This window comes from Staurois parvus, unplaced genomic scaffold (assembly GCF_062004578.1).
Source record: "Staurois parvus isolate SC_StPar_1 unplaced genomic scaffold, SC_StPar_1.0 ptg000445l, whole genome shotgun sequence".
Classification (NCBI taxonomy): Eukaryota; Metazoa; Chordata; class Amphibia; order Anura; family Ranidae; genus Staurois; species Staurois parvus.
The window spans coordinates 8,907,809-8,919,694 of NW_028318241.1; the positions used below are offsets into that span (position 1 = coordinate 8,907,809).

General features: G+C 44.1%; 1 pseudogene; it reads right to left on the reverse strand.

Annotated features, from left to right (window-relative positions):
- Window positions 1-6,387: 6,387 nt before the first annotated feature.
- LOC149453930 (U2 spliceosomal RNA) lies at window positions 6,388-6,565 on the reverse strand (annotated as a pseudogene).
- Window positions 6,566-11,886: the final 5,321 nt, after the last annotated feature.

Here is an 11,886-nt window from a genome sequence, read left to right on the forward strand (position 1 = left end):
AAGGGTCTATAATTTTTATCATAGGTGTATTTTAAATGATAGAGACTCTCTATGATTTTTAAATGATAAAACTCTCTACTATCAATGACCTCTTCCTCTCCCACTCCCCCAACCTTCTTGCTATTACTGAAACCTGGCTCCAGGATTCTAACTCTGTCTCCTCAGCTGCACTCTCTCATGGCGGCCTCCTCTGGACTCACTCACCCAGACCCAGCGGACGAAAAGGGGGCGGAGTCGGACTTCTTCTTTCCTTACAAAGCATGTTTCAGGTTCTTCCTGCCCCTCCATCTCTGTCCCTCCGCTCTTTTGAAGTGCACCGCATTCGTCTCTTTTCTCCTGTTTGTCTGAGGATTGCTGTCATCTACCGGTCCCTGGGCCCAGTTTCACGCTTTCTCAATGACTTTTCAGCATGGCTACCATACTTTCTCTCCTCTGAGGTGCTTGCCAACATCCTCGGTGACTTTAACATCCCAGTCAGTGTTCACACCCCTGCCACCTCTCAACTACTCAACCTAACCTCCTTTTTTAGCCTAACACAATGGTCACAATCCACCACCCACTCCAATGGCAACACCCTTGACCTTGTATTCACCCACCTATGCACTCCCTGTAACCTCTCTAACACCCCTTTTTCTTTCTCTGATCACAACTTTATCAGCTTCACACTCTCCCTGCCTCCTACCTCCCATGCCTCCAACCAGCAAACCGTTACCTGTAGAAACCCCCATCACCTCAGCCCTGACCTTCTCCGCTCCGCTACTGAGCGCCTCTATGATGAAATAGCACCCCTGTCCTGCCCAGAGCTGGCCACATCTGCCTACAACAACTATCTATCATCCTCCCTGGACGCTCTTGTTCCTCTTTCTACACACAGAACCTGGACTCGCCTCACAACCCTGGCAAACAGATGACACCAGAAGTCTCAAGAGACGCAGCCGCACTCTTGAGCGAGCATGGCGTAAAAATAAATCCCTGGAAAACTTTACCCTCTTCAAATCCGCTCTTCTCAAATACAACTCCAGTCTCCACGCTGCTAAGCAAACCTACTATAACACTCTCATCAAGACCCTTTCATCCAATCCTCGTCAACTCTTCTCTACCCTTAATTCCTTACTCCACCCCCCACTGCCTCCACCCACCAACTTACTTACTGCACAGGAGATTGCTAGTCACTTCAAGAAGAAGATCGACACAATTCGTGATGAGATCTCCAGTGTCAAGCTTCCTCCTCTAACCAACATACCAGGCCCAACACCAAACTCTACACTCTCCTCCTTCGACCCTGTTACCACCAAGGAAGTTACCGAACTCCTTTCCAAGGCCCATTTCACCACCTGTTCCCTGGATCCTGTCCCCTCACGACTGTTGCAGCCTCCTTCCTGCTCTATCCTAAACTCTCTAACCCACATCTTCAACCTCTCACTCTCCATGGGCACCTTTCCCTCCCCACTCAAACATGCACTGGTTACCCCCATCCTCAAAAAACCCTCGCTGGACCCCACCTGTTTGAATAACTTAAGACCCATCTCCCTGCTCCCGTTTGCCTCCAAGCTTCTCGAGTGCCTTGTTCACATCCGTATGAACTGCTACCTCACCGACCACAACCTTCTTGATCCCCAACAGTTTGGCTTCTGCCCACAACATTCCACAGAAACTGCCCTACTAAAACTCACTAATGACCTACTAACTGCTAAAACCAACGGCCATTACTCCATACTCATACTCCTTGATCTTTCCGCTGCCTTTGACACAGTTGACCACCCACTCCTCCTCAGTAAACTCCACTCCATCGGCCTCCATGACTCTGCTCTCTCCTGGTTCTCCTCTTACCTTTCTCAGCGCACTTTCAGTGTCACATACAACTCCTCCTGCTCCGCTCCGCTTCTGTCCTTGGGCCCCTCCTTTTCTCGCTCTATACCTCCTCCCTGGGCCAACTGATAACCTCCCATGGCTTCCAATACCACCTCTATGCTGATGCTGATGACACTCACATCTATCTCTCCACTCCCCAGCTCACCCCCTCAACCTCCTCACTTATCACAAATCTAAGCGACATATCAGTATGGATGTCACATCACTACCTTAAACTCAATCTTTCAAAAACTGAGCTTGTAATATTTCCTCCTCCCCGATCTCCCACTCATGACTTTACCATTAAGATCAACAGCACAACCATTAGTCCTTCCCCTCATCCCAGGGTGCTAGGCGTAATCCTAGACTCTGACCTCTCCTTTGGGCCCCACATCCACTCACTGGCTAAATCCTGCCGCCTCAACCTCCGGAACATTTCCAAAATCCACCTCTCCCTGACCAATGACACCACAAAACAATTTATCCACGCCTTGGTTATATCCTGCCTCGATTACTGCAACTCCCTCCTCACTGGTCTACCGTTACACAGGCTATCCCCCCTTCAGTCTATTATGAATGCTGCTGCTAGCCTCATACACCTTTCCAACTGATCAGCGACCGCTGCCCCTCTCTGCCAATCCCTCCACTGGCTTCCACTAACACCAATGTATACAATTCAAAATACTAACCACAGCTTACAAAGCCATCCACAACACTGCCCCTAGCTACATCATCAACCTCATCCACAGATACCGCCCAAATCGCCCACTCCGCTCCTCCCATGATATCCTCCTCTCTAGCTCCCTCATCACCTCCTCCCACGCTCGCCTCCAGGACTTCTCCAGAGCCTTTCCCATCCTCTGGAACTCCCTACCACAGCATGTCCAGTCAGCCCCCACCCTGTCTGCCTTTAGGCGATCTTTAAAAACTCACTTCTTCAGGGAATCCTACCCCACCTCCACCTAAGAACTGTACTTGAATCACCTCCGCCAGATCATCCCCCGCAGCCATCACCTTTTGTATCACCTCCCCCTTCCTTTAGATTGTAAGCTCCATGAGCAGGGCCCCCCCTATTCTTTCTGTATTGAAATGTATTGTAATTGTACTGTCTCCCTTGTATTGTACAGCGCTGCGCAAACTGTTGGTGCTATATAAATCCTGTATAATAATAATAATAGAGACAGAATATCTACCAAAAATCCAGAAAAAACACGATACAAATGTTTAAAATTGAGTTGCAGTTCAGTGAGTAAAATAAGTATTTAATCTCCAGGCAAAACATGACTTAGTACTTGACGAAGAAACCCTTGTTGGCAAGCATAGAGGTAAGACGTTTCTTGTAGTTGGTTACCAGGTTTGCACACATCTGAGGAGGGATTTTGGTCCACTCTACTTTGCAGATCTTTTCTAAAACCCTTAAAGTTTCTTGGCTGTTGCTTGTCAACTCGAAGTTTCAGCTCCTTCCATAAATTTTCTATAGGATTAAGGTCTGGAGACTGGCTAGGCCACTTTATGACCTTAATGTGCTTCTTCTTGAGCCATTCCTTTGCTGCCTTGGCGGTATGTTTTGGGTCATTGCCATGCTGGAAGACCCATCCACGACCCATCTTCAGTGTTCTGGCTGAGGGAAGAAGGTTCTCATCCAAGATTTTACAATACATGACCCCGTCCATTGGCCCCTCAATACAGCAAAGTCTGCCTGTACCTTTAGCAGAGAAACAGCCTCAAAGCATAATGTTTCCATCTCCATACTTGATAATAGGGATGGTGTTATTAGTGTTATAGTCAGCATTTTTCTTCCTCCAAACACAGCGAGTTGAGTTAATGCCAAAGAGCTCAATTTTGGTCTCATCTGACCACAGCACTTTCTCCCAATCCTTCTCTGAATCATTTAGATGTTCATTGGCAAACTTCAGATGAGCCTGTAAATGTGCCTTCTCGAGGAGAAGGAACCTTGCGGGCACTGCGGGATTTCAATTCATGGCGGTGTATTGTGTTACCAATGGTTTGTTTAGTGACTGTGGTCCCAACTGCCTTGAGATTATTCACAAGCTACTCCTGTGTAATTCTGGACTCATCCCTCACTTTTTTCGTGGTCATCCATACCCCATGAAGCAATATCTTGCATGGAGATCCAGACCAAGGGCGATCAATGGTTATTTTGTTTTTCTTCCATTTGCAAATAACCATTCCAACAGCTGTCACCTTCTCACCAAGCTTCTTGCTTGATGGTCTTGTAGCCCGCTCCAGCCTTGTGCAGGTTTACAATCTTGTCCCTGAAATCCTTTGACAGCTCTTTTGTCTTGCCCATGGTAGTGCCCAAGAAAGAGATTCTGTGGACAAGTGTGTTTTACACATAACGAGTTGTTGTTAGGCGCACCTTCTTATTTATTACAGGTACTTATATAGCGCCATCAATTTACGCAGCGCTTTACATATATATTGTACATTCACATCGGTCCCTAACCCTCAAGGGGTGTACAATCTAAAGTCCCTAACTTACATTCATACATACACATACGAAGGACAATTTTAGACAGAAGCCAATTCACCTACCAGCATGTCTTTGGAGTGTGGGAGGAAACCGGAGTACCCGGAGGAAACCCATGCAGGCACAGGGAGAACATGCAAACTCCAGGCAGGTGGTGCCGTGGCTGGGATTCGAACCGGCGACCCTAGTACTGCCAGGCAGAAGTGCTAACTAATTTGTGTACCACATGAGCACATAGCCAGCCTGTCGGAGCCAGAATTATTGTTGGTAGGGGATCAAATAACTGCAACTCAATTTGTATCATGTGTTTTTTTTTTTCTGTATTTTTGGCTTATATTCTGTCTCTATCATTTAAAATACACCTATGATATAAATTGTAGACCCTTAATTTCTTTGAATAAGCAAACTTACAAAACTTGCAGGTGATCAAATAATTATTTTCTCCACTGTATGTTTGAGTACAGTTGGAAATCCTGTTCCAGGCAGATGGCAAGTACAAGCCACTGATTCTGTGTGAAAGCCAGTCAATGAGCATGTTTAGAACAAGAAGCCTGTAATGTCAGCCTCAGTAGAGATTTCTGATAACCTCCTCAGTTAAATATTTTTCTAGGTTTTATAAAATGCAGAAAGAACAATGCCATTAGTGTCTAACCTTATAACACAGATGTCAGTCTTATTTGTGTTTCATCTCACCTGTGCACTGTGCCTAAATAATAACAAAGCTGCTAAAATCACATCCGGATGCGTTGATGCAACGTGTGTGTGGGTGTACTCTGGATTATACATAATGCATTTGGCCCGAGGAGGCTCGATCAGTTCTTACAAAGCCAGCACTCTGCACTTTTCCTGCCTGCAGGCACAAACATCAAACACAAGAGCTGCGATTAAGAATGAGCCATCATAGCTCATGTCTTGAGTGCCTGGCTGCTGAGTTAGAGCGTGCATACACTCTAGTACAGTTTTTAAAAAAAGAGAAAAGTATTACTGTGGGTTATTTATACAGGAAATGTAAAAATGTGAAGTTGCTGTATCTAGCATTAGGTACATTCAGTTGGATGTTCTATTATTTTGAAGATATTTTCTAGTTTCTCTAAGCCACTACTTCAGTTCTAATTAGTCAGAAAAATACCCCAGTATTTATATCCATGCAAGTAGCACCAATACTCTAATGCAAGCAAAATGGAAAGGAAGATGTTCTTTTCAAGAACAGAATAGGAGGTGTGAACATTGTGGAACCATCCTTGGTGTCAGGAAAGCTTCATAGGTGTGAATTCTCCCAATTATTTTTTTTTTAAAGTCCGCGAACGTGCGAAAAACGAAAAACCCGTAAGTGTTCACAAAAAATGTGCAAGTGCAAAACACCACACAAAAAGTGCACTTAGGGATGTGCTTTGTCCTCCCCCCGAAGGGGTAGGACCTCTACCCTGATCCCCCGGGGCACGAAGCTCCTGACAGGGACAAGGTTCCCATGTGGTCCACCTAGCCAAAAGGCCTGGCGGACCCCGTTCCTTTGTGGCCAGCCAAAGCCAGCCACCAAATACTTGGTAGGGGGCTCTCCCAAAGAGAAAACCCCCAAGGGACAGGGGAGGAAGGAACCAAAAGGCCACACATCCTCCCCCTAGATTTCAGGGTGAGCCCGAGGACCCACACCCTACCATCCTGTGAGAAAGAAAACACACACAAAAGTGAAAAGTGACAAACGTGGGAGAAAAATAAATAAAATAAATAAGTGGCCGTGCAAATTGTGCACTGGCCAGGCCCTGAGGCCTATAGCAAAAATTGCCCTGGACTTAGCCAAAAGGCCCAGCCCTAAAAGGCGCAGTGCAGAAAAAGTGTTAGAAACAGTGACCATGTGCCTTTTCACACGTTGAGGTCCCACACCCAAGTGTTACTAAGAGCACCCCTGAGGCGACCACTCAGGGGGCACTGGTTTGCGGACTCTCTGCCTCCCCGGCCCCTGGCCAGACAAGGTAGATCCATTCAAATCAGGAGGTACTGGGCCCCTCCAGTTTTCCAGGGGGAATTACTCCCGGGCCCCAACAGCCTGTGGGTGCCTCGGTTTCTGTTCCAGCCTGTACTAACCATCAGGACCCCCATCATACCAGCAGGGGTACTTTACAACCAATCATTCCCGCAAAGCTAGAATGATGGTGGAGCACCCCTACTGGACACTGATAAGAACAGATACTACACTTGATCTTAGTCAACAGGCCGAGAAGCGAGAAGTGAATCCTCCCAATTTACATGGCTGAAGGTATAAATTGTCAAAACACCAGGGTAGAGAGGTTAAAATGGCATTTTATGTGGAAGACAGGCCCCATCTCTGTTCAGTGATGGTTGTTCCAGCTTGATGTAGATGGCTTATTTCATGCCTCTTGTGAACCAGTTGTCCTTTCGGTCCAAAATTAGATATGAAAGAGGCCATCTAAGGCAAGCCATAGATAAATCGATTTTCTTTCCTTCCACTATGGATTGAAGAAAAGCACTTGATTTTCCTATCAACACAGTGTTGATGGGAGAAATGCCTCCTGCAGGGGAGCCTTCCTGGCTGGCAGAACACAATCATTACTGCTACAGGCTAAAGCTGCAGGCAGTAATTGCATGTTAAAATCCAACAGGCTGGTTGTACACAAGTCAGAAGATTAATTGATTTGGAGACAATCAGCTTGCCCATAGATGGATCAAATCTCAGCCGGTCCCTGCTGAGCTGGCCGAGATTCGATACGTCTATGGCTAGCTTCAGTCTAACTAGACCATCATAATTGAACAGGGATGGGGTCCTCCACGCAATCTGTCTTTGTAAATATGAAATATTGTATTTTTATCATATCCAGCCAGCAGGTGAAGCTTTAGGCTCATTTTTAATGTGTCTTCCAATTTCTCATTACCTCCTGTTGTAAAATATCTGTTGACATAGCCCAATAGATCAAGTTGACATTTACACACAGAATTGTATGACTTTCCCTATCCGTATCCCTCTGAATGGCTCTGCATGAACTTTCAAACATTCAAAGTTTTTTCTTCTACTTTGAACCTTTGTAAAATTTTCATTTTTTAATTTAATATTTATAGAATAAACCCTGTGTGGAAGAATGCTCCCAGGCCATATTCCCAAAACATGAATCAAAGGGCATTTCTTCACTAGAGGTGGGGAAGGCTAGAACCCCTGTCTCATTTATGTCTGTGTTCCTTTCAATTTTTACCTCACTTTCTATCTGATTCAAGCATTGTCAGCGGAGCAGGAGAGGGAAGGAAAATATCACCAAACCAGACAGAGGCTCTAATCTTTTCTTCTCTATTCAAAGCCACTTTTTTGTATCATACCAATGCAAACAAAAGAAATACACATGAGAAAGCCTAAACATTTAAAATGTCAACAATTTTCTGGACAAAGTGGTGCATTATCTGACAGAAATGCAGGGGTGCCAATATTTTTGGCCATGACTGTATATAGGAGCATGTTGTTTCTAGGCTGTACCTTCTGAATGTAACCTTTGCAATTATATTAAAACAAGACATGAGTCACATTATGTGTAACTAGAAGAGTGTGAGTTTGGTTAAGTGGAGGAAGTTAACTCAGACAGTCTGGATGAGATGACTGTGAACAAGTCATGCACAATTGGTGATTGCACTCCGACTCTGAAATTTTTTTTTTTAAGAAAAGAAGAACCTAGAAATGATGTATGAACTCTGATACACAAACCATGCTGTTTTCCCAAACTGTCATTGTGTAGCACCATGTACTACTGTATATCTTGATGAAAGTGCCCTATCCTATCACAGTTGCCTTCAGTCAAATAAGTTGTTATGAGTTTTGGTCCCTGTTACATTAGTGCATTTCTCTTGACAAACATGGAGAACATTAAGGAAATTATTCCTTGATTAAATAAATGAAATATACTGGCACCTTTCACAGGACTGAGAACACTACAAAGCAGAACACAAAGAATTATGTAAATGCAAAGTGATGTGGCAATGTTTTTTGTTTGAACATGGCCTTAAAGCAGATTTGTACCCTCTATTCATTATTTTAAGAATTTTGCTTATTTCAGCACAGCCCATGCTTTTGACTTTCTTGCCTAGGCAGGAATCGTATACCCCCAGATGACCTCAGCCTTCTGGAATACTCAGGTCCTGCAGTCCTGGAGGCTCCAGGTCATTGTACATGCCCTAGCGTGTCATCAGGGCCAGCCGCTAGAACTCAGAAGAGACCGCTTGCTTCTAATGATGTAAGCAAAGATGATGGTGGTTTCCAAGAATAACCTAAGACATTCACAACACTTCACACTTGTTGATAAAAATGGCTGAAGCTTCTTAGCACTCTGGCTGGAGAAATGCTGGTTATACACATAAAGATAAATGGTCAGTCAATCATTGATTTAAAGTGACCTTTGCCTAAAAATAATCATTCAACAAGACAAAGAATGGGCCAATTAGGTTCAATTTGGATTCTCTGAAAGCAAACTGCGTTTCTTTTTTAATTAACATGCTTTTTGATCAAAAATTTAATTTGGTGATTTTAATATGCAATACTGTACTGTTTTATATGTATGGCCAACATTAGGCTATACATGTCACAAATAAAATGGACCTTCCTACAATGTCTGCCCCGAGACAAAACAGGAAGTAAGAAGAAATATCTCCAAAGAAGGGTAAATCTCCCCTTTTACAGTTATCATGGGAACAGATATCCTCATTAGAATTTTTCTTCTCTGTTCCAACTTTTTATTTCCCATCTGTTTTCGACCAGAGACAATCGTCACCAAGGCAAATACAGTAGAGAGGGTGGATCAACAATATAAACCTGACCAGGATTTTTAAGCTTCCTCATTCTATCCAAAACTAAAAGCCAAGGAGCGCTATATACATTATTAAGAAAGCAGATGTTGAAGATCTTATAATGACAAATGTAAAGAACCTGAGACAAGTAAAATGCAGTAACCCATAGAAATCAACCAGAAATAAATTATTTGATTGTAATACTTAAAGTGATATTTTAAAGGATGATTTTGTCATACTTATCTGCTCTGTGTAATGGTTTTGCACAAAACAGCCCTCTCCTTCTCTTCTTGGGACCCTTGTTGGCACTCCTGGCTCCATCTTTCTGCTGAATGCCCCCATAACAAGCACCTTGCTATGGTTACACCTGAGCATACTAGCTCCCAAGCCTCTGCTCTGTCTGTCCATTCAGACACAGAGTTAGGCTTGGCCCTGCCCCCACTCTCTCCTCATTGGCTTTACTGGCTGTGATTGACAGTAGTGGGAGTCAATGGCTCTCACTGCTGCCTCAGCCAATGAGGAGGCACAGATCTCGGAGCGATGCTGCTCTCGTGCACATTGCTGGATCAAGATGGGGCTCAGGTAACTATTGAAGTATTGGGGGAGGGCTGCGGCACACAGAAGGTGTATTACCTTCATGCACCGAATGCATGAAGGCAAAAAAACCTTGAGCTTTTATAACTACTTTAATTGACCTGATTACAGTGAATAAAGTCTGGTTGTTTGCTGTGGGTTATTACAGTTTTTACATTACTGTTCTTTACAGAATAAGCCTACTTGTCTCCCACATGAATGGAAATCTACTTTGAGAACAGATTCTGGTCAAGAACATGTTACCCACATTTCCCTCTTTTGGTGTTACTGTGCAGCTGCATAGTGACCACTCAGCCACCTTCAGCTTCCTGGGTAATGAAGCCTAAATAAAGCTGACATTAAATTTTAAAGGGGAATTCCTATAAGCACAAAAAAATCCTCAGTTTGACTGTGAACACCAGATGTAGGGTCAAAATCAATAACCACCAATATACTCCTTTCAGTCATAGACCTTAGAATCAGCAGTAAGGTAACTTGATGTATGGCACCATTACATAGTCCACAAATTTGAATATTATCACCAGCATACTTTTGTAGCAAAACAAAAATGAAGCTTTTGTTTTCCACCACATAATGGATGCCAAACAATGTAGGGGTCTCACATGCCTCCTGCTCCTTCAAGGTTTTACTTGGTGTGGAAGATACCATTACAAATTTCACCTGTAGCACCACCTACTCATGAAACCCAATATGATCATTGTGGCAATAAAAACTTGATTTTTTTGTTACTGTACAATCCCTTTCTCTGAGTTCTTTGATGAACATGGCCTCTTCCTATTCTTGACCAGGGTTTATAGCACCACCTACAGGAGTAGGACACTAGGAATAAAGAAAGAACACAGCACTGCCTATGGACAGTCCTCGCTGGTATAAACCCCTTCTCTGTTTTAGGCAATCCAGTTAGTCACAAAGCAGTGTAAAATGATAGAAAAAAAAAATTGAGACGAGAGGTGGTTGTTGTGTCCATCAATGAACTTTCAAGAGAAAGTGATTTTAGCAAAAAATCCTGTTTTCTCTTACGTTCATTGACGGACACAGCCTCTTCTTATTCTTGACCATAGGGATGTCCCAAAGCAATGCTACAAGGAAGGGTGGACAACAAAAACAGGAGCAACCATGCCAACATGCCAACCACTCAAGGAAACCCCACCAGGGGAAACAAGGAGATCGGTTCCTCTACATGCCGCCCCACCACCCCTCCTACCACTCTGATCTCCTGAGTACTCTCTAGCCCCCCCCCCTCATCCCTGCCATTCCCCCCCTCTCCTGTTGGCTGCTGCGGGGTCTTAATGAATAGTTACTGATCCGTACCACTCACTGTCTCTGTTTATGCATAACAGAGGCATAGTAAACTGTGTTTACTATGCTTCAGTTTCTGAATGAATGGGAAGCTCTGTATAGAGCTATTCCAGTCCATTCATTCTGTACAGCTGAAGCTGTAGAGAAGGAGACTGAGTTCTGTGTCCTTAATCTCCTTTCTCTGTTTCAAAGGTGAAACATCAGAGGTCTGTTTAGACCCCTAATATGTCACCAAAGCACCCCCCCCAATGGTGCTGCTAAAAAAATTTAAAAAATGGTAAAAAGTAATAAAATAAAAATAAACTACTGACACCAGTGGTGGAACTATCAGGGTTGCAAAGGTTGCACTTGGGACCGGGCCCTGGCATTCTGCCACCATGGGGGGACCCAGCCAGTGATCAGGGGGCCCTTTACAATTTCCTGCATGAGGGGCCCTGGCTGGGGGTCAGGGGGGCCCTTTATGGTTTCTTGCACCAGGCCCTAAAGGTTCTAGTTACGCCTTTGTTCTTACATACTATTAGATCATTTTTGGACCAGAGTTAAACCCATCCAGGGTGTTTCATATAAACATTCTGCAACAAGGTTACTTTATACTGTAGTTACCTGCTTAATCCCTCACTACCCCTATAAGAGCACTTTAAGCAAATTTGTTTGAGGTTTCACACTGTTCCCAGGACATATGTGCCGAAGTCCACTTGAATACAAAATATTTGTGAACACCTCCTCTTGAAGAAACATTTAAGCGAATGCATTGAGATAAAGAACCCAGGCACAGCGTATCTTTGTGAACACCATATTTTTGTACTTTGGATCTTTGAGAATATCAAAGTTATTGTCAGCCCCCGAGTGATCTCTGGGTACCACTCGGGTTG